Genomic DNA, 27,272 nt, shown 5'->3' on the forward strand with positions numbered 1-27,272 from the left:
TTTCAGAGCTTGCTTGCTGGTAGGAAGTGCTGATGTAAATCCATTTTTTTTCCTCTGAAGCCATTATGTGATGCAGAGATGGATGGGCTGGGTTTCCTGTTAGCAGCAAGATATCTTTTTCCTGTCCGCGCTGCCGTACGCAGACACAAAGCTCAGAATGCTGTGCAAAAAATAAACATAACGCAGCCTCCAGCTCCTGTTTTCAGCAATGCTGATCCTCAGACAGCAGCACCAACTCACTTAGAGGATAATTAAAGCTGGAGCAGTGGTTTTCCAATCAATACAGGCGCTGGCGATGCTGGACTCTCTAAATCGACAGCCAGGAGAAACCTCTGGAATCACAGGTGACAGCATTGCAGTGTCCACCCAGGAGGCCTGGCCGAAAAAGCCAGCTATCAGGAAACTCTGATTGGATTTGCTAATTCGTGAGCTAGATGCTGTTTGCCCTTGTGGTGACATGTGCACGCACATGCAGGAAAGTAACTTGAGGCTAGTGATTCTTAAAATATCAGCTGATGATGACCCAAATTGCTCTGGAAAAAAGTGAGGCGGTCTCACCCCATGGCTAAGTTTTTTATTCTTATGCAGAAAAATGAGGTATCAGAATTAGTAGTGGACATTGTAAAGGGTTTGGATCCAGACCTTTAAAATGCCGAGTCCAAATCTGGTCCTCTGCCCTTTCAGGGGGCATTAATTGTGTCAGTGTAAGCATTATGACTTTTGTTAGACATGCTGGCTTCAGAGTCCATTTGCTCTTCCAGCAGCACAGTTGACAGAGCAACATGGCCATGAAGACTCAAATTCATATCAGTGAGGGATGCAGTGGTTTTACACCTCGACCTCAGGATCATCACGATGCTCAGGTCATCATCATCGCTTTACACGCATCACGTCTGCTCCTCATGTGGCTGGTGGGTGGTGTGGAGGCGGTGCGGGGGTGTGTGTTGATCAAACGACAACGATTATTTCACCAGTTCGTTCCTGGCAATGAAAACTGATTTTCCACTGGCAGGCAAAGTACCAAATATTTTCTCAAACATCCCCTCAAAGCCCCCCTTCTTGCCTTCTGCTATGGTTGATTTATAGTTCTGATGTTTAGGACCAATGATTGGACAAGCTCTTTACCATCTGGCACGAGCTTATTCTTTCTGACGATGGCAAAATGACAGTTGTAAACTATTGATGTATCAAGTGCATGAAAAAACACCTTTAGTGGATCCTTCTCATCCAACGCTGGACAGCCTGTGTTTTTAGCAACGAGTTTGGTCCAGGGGAAACAGATGAGTGCTTTTGTCCTGACTGTGACAGTGCCATGCTTCATCCATTCAGCAGCACCAACAGCACAGCCCAGATAAATGCGGCTCTATGTTTCTCTTTACGAAGGATACCATTTCCCAGCTGTTCAGCATCATTCTGCATTCATTTCAATATCATTTTGGCTTCTATACCCGCCCAGCAGCCGAGCAGAACGAGCAACAGACATAATGGAGAAAGTAGTTTTAAATTACGATGTTCTGCTGAGATGAGGGATGCTTGTTTTGCTGAAGTGATCCCTTGATCCTGCTCTGAAGATGAAGAAAGAGTCAATCATCCCAAATTTTAGGCTTGATGTCAGTGAAAGTCTTCTTCTGAAAATTTAGCGCACATTTGTCAGCATCCCACATTCTCTTAAAAGCATCTGAGGGCCTTGTTAAGAAAAGGGTCATTTCCAAAAGTGGGTGAGAGGTAATAAAGCTGCAGATAAATGAAGGCAAAAGGTAGCATTCTGCAAAATCTATTCATAATAATAACTTCATTTTGAGAGAGAAAAGTGAAGGTTAAAACAGTGTATGAAAAATAAGGTGCAATCCCCTCCTTCCATGGAGCTCGACTCCTTTCTTTACTTGCACTCCTGTTTGTTGTGATGGGGAGTGGGAGGTCATTTCATCAAGCCAGGCCTGAGCTGAATGTGGTCTTTGCAATCTGGTATATCTCTTGGAATCTAATTGGACATAATCCTCAGGCAGCTCAAGAGAAATAGAAAATGAAGTGGAGAGGTGAAAGATATGGTTGGAAGAGTTATTGAATGGCTGAACAGAACAGAGAAGTGCAGAGATAGCGAGAGATCGAAGGTCCTACAAAGGAAAGGAAAGCGTAAATGAGAGGAGGCGGTCGCTGATGAAAACACGCTGTAAGTTTGCATCTGTCTTTGTCCTCCAACCCACCTGGCAGGGCAGGTCGACGAAGACGGTTTCTGCCACTCTGACACCTCTGCAGGGCTCGAGCCTCCGCACCAGCAGATGCTAAAGCATCTGAGGAAGGCACACTAATTACCACTGAGGTTTGTCTGTAGCGTGCCAGGGGCCTCTGCTGATGGATAACACGTACAAGAACAAGATCAGAACATGGCAAAAAAGATTACAGGCTTGGTTGGAAACTAGCTGTTGATTTGATAATGAATGGCTCAACTGAAATGCGTCACTTATCAGCACTCTTTTGTCTTTTGGAAACCTTTTCAAAGGAAAGACTTTTTATATTGGAGATTGTTTTAATTTGAGGTTTGGAGGTTGACGTGAGCACAGTGTTTTCCTGACTTTAAAATGTTTTTAAAAGCTGTTTTTAAGAAAGGTTGACTGCAAAACAAGGGCACCCTGTGTGGGTGTATTTTCATCATCACAACCTTGCCTTGCAGAAGTGGACAAACAAGAATCATTCTGTAGTAATAGCCTTCATTTTGACACACATTGTCTGAGCTTCATTAAAGCCATCATCATTTTTGAAAATGAAAATACGGCACATTGAAGGTAGAACCACTCTTGTGGGGGGGACGTGGTCAGAGCCTGCACTGCCAGTGTAGTTGCAGTAACAGGTTGAACAAGCTAGTCATCTGTACACCCACGGCTGCATGTGGGTGTTAAAAAGGAAAAAAAAAAAAAATCTGTCATTATAGAGAGGTGAAGAGATATCTCTCCAAATGTTCCTGCTGCCTGGTTGTTGTTGTTTTTATTATTATTTCAGCACCAGTCGCACAACAACTAGCTTCCCTTTGGTTTCTTTCTCTTGATCTGTCTCAGGTAATTTACATGAATGTCTTCATTCAGATTTCAGCTGAATGACGTCAGGATGATTTTGTTAGGTGGTCATCAGCATCATCTACGGATGGTGCGCCCTTGTGCATCAAATTATCCTGTAATCACAAATTACCAATGCGCTGACTGTACCACGCTCATTATCTTATATAGGTCTTCCAGCTAAGCAAAAGAGAGAATTTCTTTTCTCACTGTTCTCAGTGTGGCTTAATATACCCCCATGTCTTTTATCCAGCATCCGGTTTCCTGGCTGATGGAACGTAATTGGCCTCGGGAGAGAGCACGCTGTAGGATGAAGTAGCAATCACCAAGAGTTAGGATAAGCAGAGTTGGCCCAGTGAAAGCAAACTTTGTTTGAGGGTGGGGCGTTCCTGTTCTACTATGTCTAAATCCACAATCCTTTCACGGCAGCTGCCTGGTGCTGCGCCTCATGCACCTTTAAGACTGGGGAATTTAAAATTGACAGACACTGGCCTCATTTCCTTTCTCTGCGCCACTTAAATAAAAAGGGACAGATAAACTATGGACTGTGGATTTATGATGAGAGTTATAGTTAAGGTCACCAGTCAACAGCCTGACAGTCCGATTCTACCTGCTGTAATAGATAAAGCAGATTTATAATGCTCATGAAGGAGAGGGAAGACCCCTGCTGGAACTGAACGCAGGATCCCTGCACCTTTGTTTTTTTTATTGATGTGACGAACATAAAAGTCAGGAGAAAACCAGCTTCACATCCCTGAGCTGATGATTGTACTATTGCGAGGCTATTGGCTTTATTACAGCCATATTTGCAGATAGATGACAGGAGGTGAAATAGATAGAAAGGGAAAGGCATGCAGGCATGATTGGCGCCTTGAACCCCTGAGTCAAAAATAATAAAAAATGGAAGAGTCACAACCATATTCAGGGTCCTCGAGTAATTTCTACGAATAATATAATAGCTTATAAATTGGAATGGCAGTGTAAGAAGCAGTGATGCTCAACAGTGAGGTCTTGACCCCCCCCGAGGATCGAACTCATGCAAGAACACTTTCATACCCTCCTCATAATTTTCATTTTGCATCCAAGTTAGAATCAGCCAACTCTCAGTAACGTAAAAAAAAAAAGAGGTAAATTGCTTGTTTTTAAGATAATGACCACCACCTGCTCAAGAGGAAGCATGTGTTTGTGAGATTCCAACATTAGCATAAAAGATGTTCATCCTTCTGCTTCATCTGCCCCAAAGGTCGCTCGTGGAACAAAAGAAGAATCTTGCACTTGGAGCTTCAACCACTGCAGCGGAAACAGAACAGATGTGAAAAAGTAGACTCGTTAGAACCAAGACTATGTAGATGATAGAGAAGAAGATGATCAGTGTGAATGAATCAGACAGGAAGTTACGAAAACATCTTACTAAAGAATGTTCGTCAAAGAAGGCAGACATTAAAAATGATGTGATGGATAAGAGAATATTTCTTCACAGCTGAGGGTTTAGTGTCCTCTGGGGATGGAGATGACGTCTCCTCAAAGTCTTTTTTTTTTTCCTCCATCATTATTATGGATCGTACTAATTTTTCAGTCTCTCTGAACATTTTTATGACCGTCGTGGTCCGGGCGACTGTGCTTTTTTGTGTTAAATAATCATAAATATTTTATTTTTACTCTCCATGAAGGTCAAAAAAATATGAGGTATCTGTAAGAATTTGGTCAGCACAGGATCTGTTGTTCCTGAAGCCAGCCTGGTTTTCCCAGTTTTCCATCTAATATATTTCCATATGGGTTAATGAAATACTATATATATATATATATATATATATATATATATATATATATATATATATATATATATATATATATATATATATATATATATATAGTTATTTATTTACATACATTTCATTGACATAAAATTTCCAGATGAATTCTGCTGAAATATAAATGCAAATGCTTTTTCAGTTACATAAAATTGGAAAAACTCGTTGATGTTTGGTCTAGATTAAATCTAATCGCTTGCTGTAGAAACCTGTACTGCCCTCGAGTACTGTCTTCTCTGATGACATCCGTTATTTAAGCATATGACACACTTTTGGGACCTCATTTAATAAGAAGCAACCCATATTTGCATTGTGCACTCGCGCAAAAAAAAAAAAAACCTCAAAGGTAACACCAAACTGACGAAAAAAATGGTCTAACGTGACAGGTTATGGTGAGGAATAAGAGATGAGGGATTCAGTTTGCATGAAGGGAAGTAGGAAGAGGAGACTGCTGTTTCACGCTCCGCAGTGTCACTGTGACAAACTGTCCTGTTTGTACATTTACCATTTGTTTTTTCCCCGTCTTTTTCTCCATGTTTCCTTATTATGAGGCAATAAATCATAGAACATTAGACAGTGAGGAAATTGTCCTATATATTGAGGGCCAAGGCTGTCATGTAGAGGGAAAAGCCCAATTCAATCATGTCACTGGGTTTACCCTCAATAAGGGACTGTGCTATTTTTACCTTTCTATAGCAGCAGAAGTCGGGGGGGTATGGGGTTGTCATGGGATTCCCCCGCACTGCGGTGATATATGCCTGAGGGCTGTCCTGAGGGAAAACCCTGAAATTATATTAAAGTGACTCAAATTACTTCACTGAACGTAGGTTCATGTAGAGTACAGGGTGATTACATACCCTATCACTGCTTTGCTCTCCTGCACAGAAATGTGAAGTAAAGTTGGAGAGGGAAACTTGGCACTGCGGTCATTTATATTTCATGTTGCTGTTGAGCGCAGCAGCTTTGATACGGCGTCAGGCGTAATGATGGTGATTTTTTTATTTTTTTTTTGTTTTTATGAACAGTTTCTTCTCGGCCCCGCGGTGCTGCGGACTGTAATGACAAACCAGGACAGAGAGCGTATGCCATCTGACAAACAATGTTAGCGGGATATTTCCTAGATTCTGGTGGTATCACCACAAAGCAGCCAGTATGAGAGAGAGATTAAATTGAATATGGGTCACTTCACTGCCAAAACTCTGCTTATCTAAGCCCTCACGCTCCCAGAATAAGAATGAATATCCAGGCGAGTTAATTGTATAATTGAGGCCTTCTTGAAAACACTTCCACTGGTCACTGTCATCATCTCTTCTGAAAACATGCGCTAATAACCAAACAACTGCGTCCACTGGGAGTTTGTGTGCTGTGGGAAATGGAAGTTGTCAATAATTCATAATCCATAGTCCTAGTTCATAGAAAATCTCAAAGAGCCTCTGTAGAAAAAAGGGAAAAAGTTCCAGGGCAGGTAGTCCACAGATGCACTCGTCCTCATCAGAAATTCATTTTGATTGTCTTCATGTTACATTAATGAGGATTCCTTGGCCGCATGTTTGTACATGCTACAAGGTTAATTTAAATCATTTATGTCTTGCAAGGAGCGTGTGGGTGTGCAGTGTTGAAGTGTAGCCGCTCGCTGGGCTGCCCACCACACCAGCAGGAGGTGGAAAATCATAGCCTACCTGGGGGGGGGGGGGGATAGGAGGAGAGGGAGGCTGATGTGATAAGGCTCAAAACAAGGCAGTGTGAGAGAAACAGCAGTCATTTCCAGCGATTGATGGAGGGTAAAGTTACAGTCGTAATGGAGGAGAGGGGGAAGCCGAGTCTACAGTACTCATTCACACAGCAAATTAAATTTTCCACCACATGCTGTGATCAATCCACATTGACCCTTTTAATGGGACGATGACTTATAACACTTATTGCTCTTCATGTCACAAAATCGCGGAAACTGACAAAGATTTATTTTCTTATCACTTAAAGGAACAGGAGAAAGCTGAGCTCCATGTTACTGCCAGTAGATAATCAGCTGCTCTGCTTTGCTCTGGTGCAGGTTACTTTGAACAAGAAGGTTGGAGGGGTTTCTTACCCCAAAACCTGAGCAGGTAACTGAATCGTCATCCACCGAAGCTGTGTCTGCTAAAGTAGTCACGCTCCTTCGAGAAGGGGAACCTGAGTATTTTTTGAGGATTGTCTCAAGTGATGTCGCTGAAATCAGTGTGATTTGGGGCTATAAGTCTCAGGTTTGCAGATGGAAAAAAAGAAATTTGAGGGTGTGGCGTTCACTAGGCATCTCTCTCTGGCTCATTCGGACTTGAAAGCACACCACCTAAAGTACCTTCAATTTCATTGATTACTATGACGTACTCATTATGGGTTGAATGGCCAGTGGGATGTTAGTCCATTATTTTCAGGAAACACATCTACATGCACCAGGGGCTGCAAATAATAATCTTTTTTTTTCTTATTGATTAACATATTGATTCCTGTTGGATTTATTGATGATGTGTTTAATTTTTTATACTGTCAGATAGTGAGTAATGACTGCAGCAGGCTGCCTGAGCTCACAGTGACGTCTTCACTTTGTTTGCTTTTCCAGCTCAATAGTACAAAGGAATGGTCATCTAATGGTCCATCTTCCCTCCTCTCCTGTATCAATAGGAGGATTTGTGAGCTGCAGACAACAACCAGGCCACGGCTTCACCACTATACATTTATGGCTCCAAGCCAATCAGCTTTCCTTCTCATGCTGTGTGACCAATCTGTATCCTGTGCTGACTAAGATCCTCCGTGTTCACGTCTCTGTGTTCTAACCAAACCTGGAAACTATTAAAATTTGGAATGAGGTTTTGTTTTTTTGTTTTGTTTTGTTTTTTTTTTAAGAAGATGAAGGACCAATTTTCAGCCAATTGGTTGAATTTGCACAGCTCTGTTTCATTCTACTCTTTAGTTACCTCATGAAAATATAAAGCGTCCAGTGTTTGGGGTGCATTCGTAACAGTGTTGAGATAGAGAATGAATGGGAATGCTGAGAAACAAATAATGATTGCAGTTACTTAACACCACAAAAATCTCACCGGAAAGACACGCGGCGGCTGTTTTTAACATTCAATTTTACTCCCATTTGGTGTGCACCAGAAAGCTGCAGCACCAACGGACATGTGTGCCTTTGCTGGTGCCAGCTTGGTGCAGGCTGGTTGCAGTTCAACGGCACAGCGGGCAGAAGGGAGATCGTGGCATTGCCCCGAGAGAAAGGAAGCGAGGGGGAGAGAGAGAGCTGTGCAGACAGACTGAGGGGAGAAAAAAAAAAAAAACAGAAATAGAGAAGGGAGACCGTTAGCTTGGGTAAGTGGATTATGTGCTGTGGAGGAAGGAGGAAGAGGCTCGTCCTCCGTCTCCACTGCCATTTGTGCTCTGGTGAAATACTACTTCTGGAAAACTTCTCTAAAAATGTTTTATTTCATAGAATGAATAGCATCCTCATGGCTGGACTGCCAATGCAATGCTGTAGGTGCCAGATGGTGAAGGCTGGTTACACAAACAGACACAAGGAAAATCTGACATGTCAAGTGGACAGTTTGTATTTGCAAACATTTTTGAAAACCATGAATTAACTCACTCAGGAATTTTTATTCAGAGAACAGTCACAGTGTTTCCTTTCGAGATCCTTTTACTTTTGGTTTTCTGCATTTCTGATTTATATCCATTTAAACCATCTGTCATTTTGTGCAAAATCTTTGCATTGATGTGCTGTTATTATCGGCAGTAAGACAATAACCTGATCCAGTCTACAGTCTGATAACATGTTCAGACTGTAGACTGGGTGTGTTTAGAGGAGGAGAAAGAAGAACCGAAGCGCTTGTGCAGAGGATCCTTTGAGACTCAGTCGTTTTATTATATTTTGGAAACTGGGAAATACCTGTTAGACTAACAAATGGGCTGTTGTCTTAGATGATGGCACAAGAAATTTACTTACTGCACATGTTTCTGGTTTGGTCCCTAATGCAGAGGAAATAACAAACAAGAGCAGTTCAGCACATGGCAAAAGTACAGCAACAAATAAACGCAGCTACTGGAATGAAGTTTGCAATAATTTCAATTTGAAACGAACAAATTGTCCCGCAAATTCCACCAGACAGCAGGGAGTTCAACTCTGTGACTTTGTGAATCATTGTGTCTATACTGGGAATATGCTACTGAGGGAGAGAATTTTGTTGTTATTTTGAGGGTCTTGAGTGAAATTTTCCACTAAAGCTCCAGCAACATGAGTCAGTGCGCCCACATGTCGCTGTGCAACTGCAGATAACTGTTTGGGTTACTGTATTCCGGCTGGGACAGCAAAGGCACTTGGGAAAATTTGGCTGCTTCACGTGAACCAGTTGGCCCACACTCCCTCCTGCTCGTGGGATGCTCTGTCATGTCACACAAACATTAGGAGTACAAACAGCAGGGCGGATAGGCTGAACAAATATTTCAAAGCTGTTGATATTTGCTTCTGGGCCCTGCAGCAGCTTGTTCATGTTTGTTAAGTTCAAGTTATTTGTTGTAAAAGATTTGTCATATGTGAACGATTTGTCTGACCCCCTTTGTGTGTTTGTATCCTCAGGACTACACGTTGACCATGTATTTCCAGCAGTATTGGAGGGACAAGCGTCTAGCCTATGTAGGAATTCCCCTCAACTTGACCCTGGATAACAGAGTGGCAGATCAGCTCTGGGTGCCCGACACCTACTTTCTGAACGACAAGAAGTCCTTCGTCCACGGCGTCACGGTGAAGAACCGCATGATACGCCTCCATCCTGACGGGACCGTCCTCTATGGCCTCAGGTAACTTTGCACTGTAACAATGCGTTTGGTTTCAAAAAAACAACATAATGGAGGAATAAAAAGGCTGTTCACAAACCAATCGAGACAGTCACTGCAGTTGCAGCTTTGCTTCTACTTCAGCGTTTATGTGTTTGTTGAAGGTCAAGCCTGGACATAGTTGATGTGCCAAAACTGTTTAAACACCATGCAAAAACCAAAACAACAATGATTGGATTATGTAAGGTTTGTTAAATAGAAAAGGCCCAGCTGTTTCATGAGATGACTGAAACTTTATTTGAACAGATCAAACTCTAAATTTGGTACATGGTTTTGAAAAAATCTGAGTAACTGCCACAAGAATAGGAATGCATTATTTGTCTTTAGGTTTTTGATGGCAGTTGTTGACATTGTGAAAAATACAGATTAACAGCATCATCCCAGAAACTATGTGCCTCACTCTGATTTTATTACATTTGTAAAGTTGTAAGCGGCAATTTCTGGTTCACCTAAGTGACTCTCAGAGTTGAACAGCATCAAATTAATTTTATATCTTGAAGCACTGAGAATTGAGCAGCTTTGAGGATTATGTGACGTGCTCAAGGGCACGCCAGCACAGATTTTTTTTTTTTTTTTTTACATGACGGAGAGTTCATTCATAGATCTTCCACTAAAAAAAAGAATGGACTGGTTAGAAAGTGTATTGATGTGATGTTAAGCTTGCAGCTGTTGTTTGATATTTGTTTCGTAAAGCACTTGTTTTGAATTTCCATTGATCTTGTCGACTGGCAGGTTCAGAAGAGTTGGTGTGAATCTATGAATATGGATGTATGCTTTGAATTTTGAGTGCAAAGCCAAATTGTGCATCTGCGTGTGTATTTGTGCACGTGTGTGCGTTTGCATGTGTACTCCAACGCCTGTGTTTGTATCTGTCAGTGTTCATATTTAACAGTCTTGCTTGATTATGCAAGTGGAGTTCATAGCACTTCGCCTTGTGGGCTACTTATAGACCTCTCAATGCTTTCAACAGATCAAAGGGAGAGGGAGATGTGTGACGTGGTGTTTGTGATATGAGCGGTTATATAAACGTATGTCAGGTAATGTTGCGTTACATGCTGAAAACTGATTCATGTCACGCTATCAAAGAAAGCATTCTTGAAATGTATGCGTGATGTTTGATGAAAAAGCGAGTAATTATTTTTTTTCTCTGTCCATTAATTGTTATTTCTACAGCGTTCCAACTTTCCAGCATTTTTTAATTCCTTCCATTTTTAATGCAAGACTTTTTGAAGCTCTGTTCTCGTTCAGATTTTTCATCTTTTTTGATAATGTCACTTTTAATGACAGTGTAATTTTCAACCAGGCTGTTTGCTGCACACAGGCAGCTCGCTCATTAACACAAGACTGTTGCTCTAGTTATAGCTATGCTCACATTTCACGGACCAGATGTTGTGTTAGAAACTTAGCTGTGTGATCATATTGTTGAATGGGTTTCTACAACTGCGCTCATCTGAGTCTTAAGTGAATGAAGACGAGAAGTGGCGAACTGCCAAGCAGCCGACGTTTGATCAGGCCAGACTCAGTCGAAGTCATTTTCAATGTGCATTTCACTATGTTGCTTATTTTAACACAACGATGATCCGTTGTTTGAGCTCATGTGTCTGATAAACAAAGGGATACCTCCACGTGACCTAGATCACACGAACAGGACACCAGTCTCTGCTAAATGTTTTGGCTCGGCATTGTTATCATTGTTACAGATTTCAGTAAGTTTTGATGAAGGAAGCATGAACAGAGTCATAAACAAGAGAACTGCCGGTCTGCGACACACCCAGAGTACAGTCACACATATAGTTACACAGTCAGCATTTTACTTTGTAGACAAGGCTATAATCTTATTTCCAGATGACTCTAACTGTAGTCTCCTGTAATATGAAGCTAACTGAGGTACGTGGTGTGAGGAGAAATGGACATAAAGTTTCCTTTCAGGATGATAAGACCTAGTCAAGTGCTATCACATTTATGCTTTAATCTAATTACAGTCCCTCAGTCCCCTCTGCGTCTCTGTTAAGCAGCTACTTGCTGCATTGCTGTTTTTATCATAACAATTCAAACAGGCCAGAGAACTGGGAGTAACCCTTTTCTTCATACACACTTCTTATCCACCTTGTATATCACACACACACACTATCTAAAATATATTATCTCCTGACTCCCATCTTCTCTCTCTGTCATTTTCTGTAGGATAACTACAACAGCAGCGTGTATGATGGATCTCAGGAGGTATCCCCTGGATGAACAGAACTGCACTCTGGAGATAGAGAGCTGTGAGTAGAAAGGCCGAATGCCTTCGGGGCTGACATTCAGTCCGCCGCGCAGGCTGAAAGAGAAAAACCAGCGTGGTCATTTAAGTGAAATGTTACAGTTTGAGTGAAACCGAATCAGACCTGATCCATTTCTCTTCTTATGAGTGTTGTAGCTTTTCTTTTAAATCTCGACAAGGACAAGGACATAAATCATAAGCTCACTTTGGGTATTTTATGGATTTGCTGTTGGCAAGATAACTCGACAGCTAGGCTTGTTTTGTCCAGCTTTTGAAAGCTCCCTTCATAACAGAGGAAGAAATAACTCAACTGTCTTCTTGGGCTGCGAGCGCCATTCATAATTTTACATCCATTATAAATGAGTCCCTGCTAGATCGCAGTTCTGGTTCTCATTGCTCATCCATTGTATTGAGAGCATGTAGCAGCAGCAAAGCAGAATGAGTGAGGTAATGAGTAAAGCTTTGGCCGACATAAAAATTTTATGCAGGTGAAAATGATACTGAGAAGAGATAAACTAAAAGATGGAAAATCAACTGAGATATTTGACCAAACATAATTACTAAATAAACCAATGCACTGAATATTAATCCTTTTTGGCCTTTACTATTGTAGTTTTTGTGTTGTTTCGTTTGTCTACCAACTCATAAAGGGGTTTTTCTTTCATAAATAACCTTAGTCAGCTGTCTGCTGTTTGGCAGATGCACGGTTGTTTAAAACAAGGTTGACAAGAGCATGAAAACCAAAAATCCCAAACAATTTGTTGAATCTACCACAAGTTTATGGGATATGTTAAGTCTTAATGTAAAAGGGCTCTCAACTCTAAGTTCGGGGAATCCTGACGCCTACAGTCACCTAACAAGACAGATCTAGAGTGCTGGTGAGTTTTTATCTCATCAGGGGCTGATTCACACCCAACACAGCAGCTGTTGTGGGTCAATTTTGTACACAGCGCACAATCCTTCAAGAACGAATGACTCCTAGTATTGGAACATTAAAAGGAAAAATAAAAAATATGAAATTTATTTCTGTATCCTTTTGACATTTTCATTGACTCAGATGTCTTGATTTTTGAAGCACTGCCTGGTTCTTGGAAGGAACTTCAAACGTGTTGTTTTTTGTTTTTTGTTTTTTTTCTCTTCCCAAATGAGAGCCCAGTTGGATGATCAGACACCCAGAATATCTTGGTCTCCAGTGAAAGTTAAACAGATGGTTACATCTTGCTGCTTGTGTCTCGGTGTGCTTTTTGTACAGATGGTTACACCACAGATGACATCGAGTTCTACTGGAAAGGAGGTGATTCAGCTGTGACCGGGGTGACGCGGATCGAGCTGCCTCAGTTCTCCATTGTCGATTACAAGTTGGTGTCCAGAAATGTCGTCTTTTCCACAGGTAAGCGCCACACTGTCTCATGTTGTGTCAGAGTTCTCTGGCCTTTAGCCGTCACACACTAAATCTTTGGGAATAATACATGACATGCTGACAAGGGGTTGTTCCATTTTAGATGTTATTGTTCATATCAAAACATTGGCTCGTTCTCAAGCTTTGCAAAACATATCTGTGCCAAAGCTTGATCAGTTGATGTAAAATCCTCAGAGCCTGAGTTGTGTTTGTCAGTGCTTTTAATTGGGTTGAAGTGAGGAAACATGCAGCCTTTGATGCATCCCTCGAGTAGTAGCGGCTGATGCAAGGATGCTGGAATGATACCTAACCGAAAGATGTAGCAAAAGCTGTGATTTACTGTGCAAATGTCTCAGATGGCTCTTAACCCGGAGAGATGATGCTTGGATTAATGGTTATTATTTTCGGTTGACGTTGACAAAATGTAGCTGACGAATCAATTTAATCAGCCAATACAATGAATCTGATTGATGGTAGGTCATCTTGAAAGCACTGGATGCTCATGATAGATTTTGCACTCACATATAGAGATCCAATACCTTAAATTGCCATCGCTGGTGTAAATATTTTCACATGCCTACAGCAACACCAAGCAATCTCTCAAACCGTCTTAAAAATAATTATTAAGTAAAAAATGAAAACCAATATTCAGGAAAAATAAAAATCAACATTAGCCTCTTCGGTCGGCGTTGTCAGTAGCTGATTGACACAAGGGTTTTCTAAAACATAATGTGAACTTTTTTACACCAAGGTCCGGATGAATCAAATTTTATGGGCACATAAGCCCAGATGGAGAACTTTATTAACTCTCCCTAACCAAATAGCATAACTTCTGGTCGATGGAGATGCATTCAGAGAGGCAGCTTGTCTGGGAAAAGCTCTCTGACATTTAGTGAGTTAGTTAGTCATGAGGAAGATGCACACATACTCTGCAAAGGACATCAACTGTAAAAAGGGCTTTTGTTTGCATTTTTCTGACATTTCAGGGTAAAGTAAGTTTATTTGTTTCAACAACCAGAGACAAAAAGGCAAACTGTAAAGGCAACATCCAGATAACCTTCTCCCTGCACAGTCCAACTTACTGCTCATTAAGTGCTTTCACAGTTGTTCAAAGCGTGTTTGTTTGTCTTTCACCCACAATGCTGCACCATGTTTACCGTTCCTCCTCGGTGTTTCCAGTATATGTGTTGCTCAGATTCCCCCCCCCCCCCCCCCCGCCCCAAATTCATGAATTGCATATGATGCCGCCATAGCCATCGCACCACAGTGCACTTGTTTGCAAGAAGCATGGGGTCCCTTGTTGGTGGTGACTATTAAAGTTTAAGATTAAAGAGTCCAGTGGTCCGCTCCCGTGCTCTTGGCAGGACGTCAAAGGCTCCCTGCAAGGCTGGCTAATGAGCAGGTTATTTCCATTATACGTGCCACTAGCCAGCTTTAATTCCCTCCTGTTTCCTCTCTCCCCACACACTGTCGAATCTTTCACTCCGTCTTCTTTTCCTTCTTCAGTAAATCTGTTCCTCTCTCTTGTAAGAGGTGTGGTTAGATGCCAATTATCTTGCTCTCTGACAGAAAAACAGTCCAGGATTCAAGGCATTATATATTCATGTGCAATGAGGCCCACAACGTCAATTATTCTTGTCTAAGCACACATACAAACAGGCAGTGTTTGTGTGTGAACATACAGTATACACGTCCACATGCCAATGCATATTTGAGCAGACAACATGACAGTGTTAGCTGATATTTAAGTGTCTGCTGTTTATGCATTGCACATTTATATCCTTTATATCCTCGCTGTCATCCTATTGGTATCAAGGGTTGTTAGGGCTAGATATTTGTTGCTCGAAATAAATGATTCTTTGAATATTGAATATCTAAATCTGTTATGTAATATTACATATTATGTGTTTTTTGTACTTTACAGACAGCTCAATTAAGTTCAATCAAGGGCGATGTGCCTTTACTTTAAAATTGCAGATGCAAAACAGAGACTGCAGACTTTCTACTGTCTATCCAGCCGCCGTCCGAGACTCCCAGTCATTCTGCTGTCTTTATGAACTGCGCTCTAAATCAAACCTGCCTCGTCTCCTCTTTGTCCTCCCTCTCCTCCTCTGCCTCACACATGGTCTTCCTCCCACTCGCGGATGTTGTTTGGCGTAGCAGTTACAGCCGGTGCAGTTCTACACCCACACGTGGTGCGAACCTCGGCCCCTGTTTTCCTGAAACCACTTCTGCATCTGTTCCTGCAAAGATACTCGGTTCGGATTCAGGATTCAGGATCCAAGAGCTGTCCTTAAGGCATCAAAAAAAACTTAATGGGATATTTTAAGGTCTGTGGCAGTCTGTTCCCATGTTCGCTATAATGAAGTACACATTCAGCATGTGTTGCGTTGTCTGCCAGAACTGGAAGCCAAGGATCATGAAGTGTGATAAATAAGATATGGCTTATTTATTTGTGTCAAATTTCCTCCCATGTACCTTTATCGAAGGAAGTTCAATCCGAACACCTGGATTTGGCCAGTGCTCCTGGTTGATGAATGTCGCTGGTTGCTATGACAACTGTGGCCAGAGTTGTCATCTCATCACCTGAAGTCGTGACCACGGTTGGTCATGTGAGAGGTTACAGTGTGTTATTCGCATTGATCATTACAAACTGTTCCTGACATACAGGGTGCTTGGTGGATGTTTGCTACAGACTTTAATTGTGTCCACATTTTCTCAGGACAATGACATTTTTATGCAAAGTAAAAATACACCGATATCTGATTCTGAACATTTTGGGATTTTTACTCCAGTCTGATATGAAGCATGCGCTGAATCTTAATGAGACTGTGTGTTATTTCAGAATGACAACTCTGCACACGAGCGTGCAGTCAATGGGACCCAGGTTCAGCTTTGGCTGAAACCCATTGTTCGGAAATTACAGCGTAATGGCCCCCACTTCTCCTCTGATATAAAAGGAAAATGGGAAAAATGGCTCAGAACAGTGGGAGTAACGAGCCATAGATTCAATCCATAAAGAGACGTGTGCTGGGAGACTGATGAGAAATTCCACAATACCCTGACTGTATTTCTGAGACGCATGTGCATGCTCAGATGCTCATTACACTGCTGGTCTTGGACAGCCTTTGCTAGAAAGACTTTTTGTAGAAAACAGTGTTGAGGAATATGACATCAAATGTCATGTTATGAAGCATCACAAGCTGCAACGTGCATTTAGGAAGCCATATCACTCCTGCAGTAACACTGAATCCCTCAGAATCATCACATGGATTGTGGGGGTGGATGTGATGTGAAAAGTTGATGACTCAAAATGTGCTGAAATTCTTATCACTGCACCGAATATTGTCACATCATCAAAAAATAGGGTTAAAGTTTTAGTCTGTGTGTGTGTATGTGGAAAGAAAAGAAGGAGTTGGTCTGTGTTCAAGCAAGTGAAGGCGATACTTGTTACCATGGCAATAAATCCAACTCATGCTGTAAGAGTTGTCATGGAAACAGAAAAAAAAAAAAAAAACATAAGGTGTCCCTGTGCGGTCCTTGAAATAATACAGGTCATGTGTTTGACTGCCAGCAATTAATGTTTTACAGTTTTTTAAGTGGCAGACATTCTTCTGTTTTCCTCTGGCTGTTAATACTACCTTAAAAATCTTTCTCAAACAGAATATGTAAAATTAATCTTTTTGTCTTTTCCTAGGTGCCTACCCACGACTGTCTCTGAGTTTCAAGCTGAAGAGGAACATCGGCTACTTTATCTTGCAGACATACATGCCATCGATCCTGATTACCATCCTCTCCTGGGTCTCCTTCTGGATAAACTACGACGCGTCTGCAGCCAGAGTGGCTCTAGGTAAGAGCCGGTAGCTGTTAGGGAGCAGGGAATTGGTTTTTTACAGATCAGGTCAGGGACCGGAATGAGCCACAAACTCCCTGTTGGGTTTTCAAAAGCACTGCCTCTCAGAAAGAGACTCAACTCCCTGTACTAGCCTGGGATTGATGGGAGGTTTAAGCAATCACTCGGACCAAATGGAAATAGATATGAACAACATTTCCAATTCGTCTGATGCGGTTGCAGTGAAGTCAGGTATCTGTTTTGTGTGGACACAAACTGATTTAATGAAATTCTGTTACACATGTACACATTATTTCATCCATCGTGCCTCTCTATTGGGCAACAGCAGGCCTGCACAACCTGGACTTAGACCAAACTAGGTCACACTTATTACTGAGGAGTGCCTGTGTGGCTGCAAAGGCCTACTCACCGCAGGGATCCTGGGAGCAATAAACAAGGCAGAGACGGAGGCAGCGGGTCACTCTCGTAATCACAGTTTCTCCTCACAGGACGCTGTTTTGTCATCGTTGACTATTGAACCGGCTCATCTTAGATGGAGGAACAGCCATGATAGGAGTGTCGATAAGACAGTAGCCAAAATTGCAGTGTAGACAATATCCTCTCTGCAGCAGTCTAAATAAAACCACGTTAAATTGGTAATTGACTCTTTGCTACACCCATCTTTGCTTTAATTTTAGTTGAGAGACTGCAGTTGTTTGGGAAGCAGAGGCTTTTTTATTTCAAAAACTTAAAAAAACACGGTGACAAAAGTGTCTTTCTTGGAACAAACAAATGAAACGTGTAGTTTTTCTCCACTGTGTGAAAGCAATCAGCTTTCTGGCTAATGTTAGCACCGTCGTTTCATTCTCTCTCAGATTTGGACTCCAGTTTTGCACTCCAGGAAACCCAATCACATACAAATGCACCCATCCACTTTCAGATGTGTTTTTAGCCATTGCGTCGGGTTATTGCTGGTGCTTTGCTTCAGTAACATTTCTCATTGCTGAAGATAGTGTAGGAGTTTACAGCAAACACAGTTCCTTTAGGGACTAGTTGTTTAGCACAGAAAAGAGTCCACTGTTTCTGAATTGGCAACAATCCAGTGTATCGTGCATCAAAGCCCCCACAACATGCTTTCCAAAACACCACCATCCATGTTGCACCAGATTATTGATGGCAGGTAAATGAATTCTTCATATGGATGAATAAAGGAACAGCGAGGGCATTACCTTTGCTTATCTTCGGCAAGTTATGACAAATTACAATGAATTGGTGTGTAAATGTGCAAACACTGTGAACATATATACTTATACTATATATATATCGACCCTGATTTGCCTGCTCAAACTGAATGGTTTTCTTGTGTTAATGTACGCCTATGAGTGCCTGTTCGTTAGTGTGTGAGTGATCCCACTTTACTGTAATATCTGACGTGTAAGGCACAGACCAAATACACACACTTACAGCCGAGAGGCAACCGGAGGTCCATTCACTCCCCCGGATGGATCATAACAGGCTGATGGCAGGAGATCAGGTGTATGTTGGGTGGAGGCTGTGGCCTATGCGTGTGTGTGTGTGTGTGTGTGTGTGTGTGCGTGCGTGCGTGCACTGGTTCTTTTATGTGTGCAAACCTGCCAGTAAGAGCAGTGTAATGATCAGGGAGAAATCAATTCGACGAGGCAGCAGACAAACAATTGAATTGTTCAAAGGAGAATCTCATTTTCTTGAGTAATTTCAAAGGATTGCAATGTTACAAATGACCAGCCTACACCAGTAATCCAGTTCCAAACCATTTCCCACAGTCATGCTCTTCGCTCATAACCATATTACATGAGAACTTGAGGTGTGGGCATTAGCTGAAATCGGTAGAGGAGCACTGTTAGCGTAATGGCAGACACAAAAGTTAGACTTTACTGTGCGTTCTTCCAGACTTTAGAAACCTCATTTTGTCAATCACCGACTCCCAAAGTGACAAGTGCTGAAAGACTGTGTTAACAAGATAGCTGGCAATCTGCAGCGACTGCAAGTGATGTATGGGAGTGTTCAATTAACACTGCTTTGATTTACCACCCATGCCTCCGTTCCTGCAGTCAACATTCATGAGCGCTACATGTCCTTTGTTGCATCCTACACGTTACCTTTTCCTTTCTGTAATGCTGAGCCGTGCTGCTAATGGCCTATTGGTTTGTGATTAGAGGAGATTTGATTGCTGTGTGCCTTTGTTCCAGCTGTTTAGGTGGAATAGAGATTCAGGGACATATAACGTGTGTGGGGGGGTTGCTGTGTGTGCGAGCAGCGAGGGAAACCACAGCTAAAAGATGATGAGATCTAGGGGAACACAAGAGATTGAGGACAAATGAAGAAGGGGAGCAGGAGAGATTGAGACAGCTGGAGAGAAAAGAAGAAGAGGAAAGGAACAATAGAATGAGACAGACAAAGAATGATAGAGAGAGGGTGAGAGACAGCAGAAGACAGAGAGTAAAAGAAACCCTGTAAAACTATATGTCTCCCTGGAGATTGTAAAAGCATGATGGAAAAGGGGAGGGGGGGATGCGTGTGCACACGGCTTCTTGATTAAATTGTCCGAAAAGGGAGCAAGAGAGGGAGCAAAAGAGGGAAGGAGGAATTGAGGCAGCGAGGGAGTGAAGGGCAGAGAGTAATGGCACAGCAGAGAGAACACCTATAAAGAGCGAGGCTGTCGCTAAAGCAAGAAAAGAGAGATTGCAGCATTCAGCAGGGCAGTGACACAGAGCATGTGCACGGGCAGCCCAGCTCGAGCACGTTCACACATTCACACATTCACACCAGCTTTCCATGGCTTCTCTCACAACGCACGTACATTCACATGCGAGTGGTGTTAGCCTTGTAATGTGCCAATAAATCATAATTAGAGCTCGAATGACCTTAGACGTCCCTCTCCCTCCTCCCCGAGCTCCGGACCGTTCCTTCCCTCCCCACTGTACTTTATGGCACGCACGCACATGCACACACACACGCACTCTCTCCAAATGCCTTGTCACTGTTTGTTTTGTGAGCATCCCAGCTGCTGATAGGCTCCATAGTACTGTATTTCCAACACAGATATGCGAAGTAGTAGAATATTTTTAGTCAGCTATATCTGTAACTTTGTTGTTGCGCTGCAGGTCAGGATTTGCATGCATTTGCCCCAGCAGGCGAAATGTACAGTGGGTAGGTAGTTTCTTGGAGCATCTGTCCCCATCCTATCAATCAATAATTTTTGTGCGTTGTCTATAGTGCATCGTGCATTTCAAAGCCAAGAGAGAAAACCTCCAGCCAATCCAAATTCCCCTCATGTATTTGGCTCTATTAGTCTCAATGTCTGTTTCTCTCTCTGTGATGCTGAACCATACAAGGTGTGAAGGTGCCTTTTCTGACTGGTAGCAAATAGCCACCCCACTTTGTACCCCTGCTGGTGAAGGTTACAAGGAGCTGGGGGCTAGAGACATACAGCACTATTCCAATGAGTTATTTCTGCCTGATGACCGAGGGCTACTAGGAGGTTTTAAGGCAGACCTTTGAATTTCAATGAAGCAGAGGTTGTGGATTTTACACTGGCTCAGTCTTCCAAACACGCAGAGGAAATAGCCACAAAGGAGACATGCTTTCATTAAAAATATCCTTGTTTCCGTAGTAACACCTAAGGCGTCTTTCCACCAACGGGACTGTAAGGTTACTGACAAGATGGCACCATCTGCTTAGAACGGTGGGCCTCTCCTTTAAGAGCTCACGCCATGACCAGTTTGAACTAATTAAGCATCAAATGTACCATCTGAGACAGACTGCCAAGACTGCTGAGGAAGGGGTCACGCAGGAAAAACACACAACCCAGGCTGGATGATCTAAACAGGGCAGGATTTACTACAGTTTGGCTTGCAAGCATCACCAGAGAGACAGATGAAGGACGTGAACAGGATGTCATCATTTAGCTAATTTATCACCAAACTAAAACACAAACGCAGCTTGCGAGCAAAGGCTCTAGAACTAATGTCCGTTCTGGCTGCAGGAGGGCACCACGAATCCAGGATCCCTGTGACAGAGCTTTCATTCCCCATTTTTCTGCTTTTACAGATGAATCGATTCATAGTATTTCATGATTATTTCTGATTACATTTTGTCTGGAAATATCACAAATGTATTGAGATAACCGATGACTTTCCATTTCAAAGGGATCACCACGGTGCTGACCATGACAACGATCAACACCCACCTGAGGGAGACGCTGCCTAAAATCCCCTACGTCAAGGCCATTGACATGTACCTGATGGGCTGCTTCGTCATGGTCTTCCTGGCCCTGCTCGAATACGCCTTTGTCAACTACATCTTCTTCGGGCGAGGCCCCCAGATGCAGAAGAAGCTCGCGGAAAAAGCAGAGAAGGCCAACAACGAGAGGGCGGCCAAGTACGACGCTGCAAGGGTAAGTTGAGATTACGGTCGCCGTTGAAGTTTAACTTCTGTGAACTTCAAGTTTCTGATTCTTTGCGGTTTGCGGGCTGCACGTTGAATCAATAATGACTCTGATATACTTGGTTCCCCAGAAAATGCCCCAGCACTCTAAGAAAGGCCTGTCTGAGTGGAAAAGTTCAAACTCTTCAATTTTTCTTCTTCCCAAAAGAGCAGGAATGATAAAGCAACTTTGACATAGCAATTATTCTGAAATTAACTTTACTCAACTTTTGACAGCAGAGGCAGCAACAGAAAAATGCTCTGCATAATTGAACTATATTACTTCATCGCATTATTCACGGGCATCTGTATTTCCAGCGGGACTGCAGCAACCAAAATAAGTTGGTAAAAAAAAAAAGAAAGAAAGAAAGGTTGCAATAATGACATTTCAGGGATTTGTTCCCCACGTGTGGCTGAATATTTCCATCTCCTCAGGAGGCAGGTAGTAGGACTGCATCCCTAAAGCGGTCCAATCAGGTTAAAGGTCTTCGCCACTCACGCTCGGTGAGTTGTTTGTTTAATGAGACTTCAATATCCACGAAGCGCCATTGCCATCCGCCAATATATTGTGGTTATTATTTTCTTGTGCCTTAATGTGAGATATTTCTCATTCCCATGACATTGGAGAGGTGATACTCATGGCATGTGTCAATGACTCCTTCATCTCCGTTCTTTACACATTGAAACAATCATGCTCGGCCTTACGTTGTGAAGCCGCTGCTGTGGGTATGAACCTGTTCCTCCTTACAGAGCTCATCCTGACTGCATGTTGCCTGGAGATCCTCTCTCATTGAAGTCATCATTAACAGCCACATTTCTCACACAGCTGTCATAAAGTGCATGTGTCAGGATGCTGTAACTCACACTTTGAGTGGGTTGTCACGTTGGAAGGTGAAAGGATTCCTTGAAAAATGCTCATTTTCATCTGAAAGGTGTAGCATATCCAGATATTGATGTAACTGTGAGAATATGTATGAATAATACCAGCAGGTAAAATATTGAGATTTTAGAGGTGCGTGTGAATTTCTGCATGTAAGACTTGTCCTGTGCGTTTAAGAAGCGTGTGAGGAATGCTGACGCCCCAGCGTAATTGAGGCAAATCAGTTTTATTTATGCAGTCTAATATCACAAATTCCCCTCGGGGGACTTCACAAGCTGTTAATGAAAGGCAGAAGGAAGATGCAAGTGGTTGCAAGTAGATGTTCAGTCAGCCAAAGCGCCACATTCTGAGGCACGTTGGACATGTTTCAGGTCAGGGTCCAAAGTTTCATGTGTTGTTCATCTGCTCTATCTGAAGGAATATCTGCCATCACAGTTTAGTTGTTGTTCTGTAGACACGTCAGGGACACAGAGAATAATGTATCTCCTGAGTGTTAGATTAAAACTGTTGAAAGTTATGTTCGGTTAAATAATAATTCAGCTAGGAAATTGACTTTTCACCTGCTTCACAGGGGGGTGGAGGGTCGGGGTCCTGAGCCACAGGTTGGTATGGGAACAAGATAGAGTCCAATCAGGAGATGTTTCGACTCCATCTGTCTCCTCCACATCTTAGATGACTTTAACCCTTCAGAAGAGAAAAATAGATCTCGGTCATTTCTCGAATCATGCATTGTTTGAATTTCACAGAAACTGTTCTGCATTAACATTTCAGGGCAGAAGAGAGACTTTTTTTGGGAGATCTTCGGAAAGAGGTTTATAAGAGCATGAAATGTGTCCATGTAAGAACGAGACAAGTGACATATATGTGATTTAGTCTGGAGCCAAAGCTGAGACATGAGTTTTCATTGCTTTGTCAGAATTGTTGAAGGAATTATAAAAGGCTACCAGTTTCATAAATAAAAACTGAAAGCTTAAAAGGGGCCGGTTCAGAATGTGGAGCTTTGACGCAGACATCGCACGACATCCACAGCTGTATTTTCAGACTGCATCAACTCACAGACAACCAGGCTGAAATAGATGTGTGTTTGATTTTTAGTGACTTTGTTTTAATGTGGAGTCACTTTTGGTTATCTTTTTTTTTTTTTGGAGTTTTCCTGTAAGAAATGCGAATAGTCACCTCAAACTGAGGCTCTGGCCCTCTGACCCCTTGACCCCTGAGTCAGTTCAACCAACTGTCCTTTCAGGGTAATGTGCACATTTCATCATGTGGTTTGCATGAAATGCCTTGAAACCATAGGTAGTGTCCTCTTTATTTAGCTTTTCCTTTTATTTTTGCAGCTTGTTAATTAGCTTCCTCGTCTCTTTGTCCTTTTCAGGCAGAACCCCACGGCCATGGGAACATCCTGCTCACCACTCTGGAGATCCATAACGAAGTGGCCGGTGGCGAGATAACCACCAGCGTGGCGGACATAAGGAACTCTCAGTCCATGGTGCAGCTGGACAGCACGGCTTCATCGCACATCCAGTACCGGAAGCAGAGCGGAGGAGTAGGCCCACGCTCTGCCAGCCGCCACTCTCTGGACCGCCTGCGCAGATGAAACGCAGTCGCCTGCGCAGGCGGTCCTCGCAGCTCAAAATCAAAATTCCCGACCTGACGGATGTGAACGCCATCGACCGCTGGTCACGGATCATCTTCCCCTCTGTTTTCTCTCTGTTCAACCTCGTCTACTGGCTCTACTACGTCTGATTGAACTGTTTTCTTGAGGTGTTTGATGTTGTTTGAGTTCCTTTTTTTAATTTTGGTTCTTTTTCTTCCTTTTTCTCTTGCTTTTATCCATGATGGAGTCTGTCTGGAATATGTTAAGTTAAAGACTGCCACAGCACAAGACAACAAAAAGACTAAGAAAGAATACTAGGTTTTGGACCAAGTTCTTGTCAAAATTGTTTTTATATTTGAAGTTATGGAGATCTTTTTATTTTCTGAAGTATGTACTGTAATTGGGACTTGTGACATTTCCCAACACTTTCCCTCTCGGTAACATGTAAATAGAGCAATACAAAGCCAGCAATTGAATAATAATAATAATAATAATACATTATTTGCAAAAAACAAACAAACACAAAAGCGACTGATGCAAAGATTTTTCTAATCCAAAAAATAATATATAGAAATTTATACAACGCAGGTGGTCAGATAAGTGCAGGAAATTTCTAAAAATCCAAACTTCCATGTGGTTTACCGGTACCCTATGCATGTAATCATCAGCCATAGTGGAAAAATAATAACTCCCTCTCTGCCTTGGGTTATGGCACAACTTTGCAGAAGAAAAAAGACTCTACGTTTCTTTTTTTTTAGTACTAATAATACAGTGCACTTGCTATTAATCCAATAAACTTTAACCCCAACACAATAATTTAAAGGTAAGGACTTTGTATGTGGCTGGGACTCAGGTTTTGAATATTTGCTATTTGGCATCTTTTCTAGTCAAAGAAAAGTGTCAGAGAAATCTCCTCTTTGGTCATTTTAAAGGCTAAGAAAAGCACAAATATGTAACTGCCATTGATTTCTTTCTTAGGATTTCTAGCTTCTCCCATCTTCACTTCAAGTGAAATCATGACAGAATTGCACTCAAATTTCTCAAACCGCCTCCAAAACTTTTAATTTAAGACAACTGCCAAGGGCCTTTTGCGCGACCCAATACCACAACCCACGAAATATTGTAATATTTTTGTACTCTGTCTTCAGGTATGCATTTGATTTCTGTGTTGTTTTCACTAACTCTGTTGTGGTAGTAGAGTGGAGGAATGAAACCTGTTTTTTTGTACATAGGTGTGTATATACGTAAATATATATATATACTGTGTGTACAACCCAAAATGAAGATGAACAAATATTGAGCATTTAGTGATTGTCATGCCGGCTCTTAACTGCCAGAAAATTTTGTGCACCCCCCCCCTCAAAAAAAACAAAACAAAACAAAAAAAAAAACAACTAAGATTTATTTTTGAGAAAAAAGACAAGCACTAAACAAATGTACTGCTTGTCAGTTTCAAATATCAGTTTAGTTTTTGAGCATTGCAGTGAGTTAATTTCTTCTCAAACATCCGCTCTACAGACTATGTATGTTCAACTGTGCATTTAAAAGGTGTTGTCTGCTCTGCAGCAAGTCATGCAAATGGATTTCAGTCATCCTGCAGACGGACCGCGTTCCCGTGGTCCGCTGGCTAATAAGCACACACTGGCATTGAATGTATCAGATCCATTCTTCAGGGAGAGGATAATGAGCCATGGTCATCATATTTCCATCGGAATGTAACAAGCCCATTCTTATGATGTGAGTGATGAAGAAAGGGAGGCAAGCCGCAGTGTTCTGAGTGAGTGCGTGAGTGAGAGAGTGAACGAGTGAATGAGAGAGAGGTGGGAAATGGACACAGTGAGCTTAGGAGAGGAAGGATGTGGGTAGATCTTATTTTTTTGTGCTGTTTGCTTGACTCTGGACACATGTCTGTTCTAATGGTGTTGTGGATAAAAGTAGCTCTCCCCTTTGACTCTGGAAAACCTGTGCCATTCCACCTGAAGTTCAAATTCAAGGGTGTCGATGTACAGATGAAGCATCCTTGTCATAGATACATGATATACATCCACTACTTGTGCATGTGCAAAAAAAAAAAAAAAAAAAAAATTAAATGTTGGCACCTGACAACAGTGCTTTGTGACTGAGAGGCTTGGTTCATACAAGCTGTCAAGTTTCTTTGTACAGTCTGATCTATGACAAAGAAATGAATGTACTGTCCTGGGTTTGTTGCTGCAAAAATTTACTTTATGGAAGGAGAATTGAGCTCAACCCTGATTAATATCGGGCTCCAGTTGATTCCGCGTTCAAGTGACCCCGAGTGTCTGCTTTGTTGGTTTCTTGTCCTGTTTTCTACTGTGTAGATGTGGTGAAGTGCAAAAATGATGCGGGTCCAACAAAGACAAAACGTTCCAGGTGTAATTTAAACAAGGGTTATAAACTATAAAAAAGCAGCAGGAAAAAAGGTGTTGTGTTTGCATGAATGCAGTGGTTTGACCCAGGTTTGAGTGCTTATTGCAGCCTTTTCCAGCCTGATGTTAGCAGGTTTTTGCTGAGCAATTTTATTTATGTATTGTTTGTGTTTGTTTTTGAAGAGTGGAAAAAGTTTGGTCAGTTGAAACCTGAAGTGAATTTTTCTCTGTTACACAAATGGAACTGCTGGACTGAGGAATTTTCCCCAAAACTGGCAACGTAACCAATGTCCATTAGATGTGAACAAGTTAGCAACAGTCTTTCTTCATTTTCTATCATCATTGTCATCATCAATTTCCCTTTGCATTCAACTGCAACCTTTGAAATTCTCTAATGAGTTCTGCCTGGACTCTCTCTTTGCTCTGGTTTTGGCCACGAAGAAATATTTTGTGGCCTCATGCATTCAAGTTGAAGTGATATTGAAGTCTCTGTCCAAAGATATTTGGAGCTGTTGTACGTTGATGAAAACCTTAAACCTGCAAAATGTCCAAACAGTTGGCGATGCTGCTGCAGGAGATGCTGCAATAGGATGTACAAAGTCAGATCTTTTGAAGGCTACACCTGGAAAATCGCAGTTGTATAGTGCACGCTGCAAGAATCTTCCTGGCAGATTGGTTCGTTTTGATTTAAAGCATTCTTTTTGGTTAATGTGGTGAGATTCAAAAAGA

At 42.0% G+C, this 27,272-nt stretch overlaps 1 pseudogene; it reads left to right on the forward strand.

Moving 5' to 3' along the window:
• Positions 1–24,380, forward strand: part of LOC115056896 (gamma-aminobutyric acid receptor subunit beta-3-like) — a 42,598-nt pseudogene extending 18,218 nt beyond the window's left edge.
• The last annotated feature ends 2,892 nt before the right edge of the window (positions 24,381–27,272 follow it).

This window comes from Echeneis naucrates, chromosome 2 (assembly GCF_900963305.1).
Source record: "Echeneis naucrates chromosome 2, fEcheNa1.1, whole genome shotgun sequence".
Taxonomy (NCBI): domain Eukaryota; kingdom Metazoa; phylum Chordata; class Actinopteri; order Carangiformes; family Echeneidae; genus Echeneis; species Echeneis naucrates.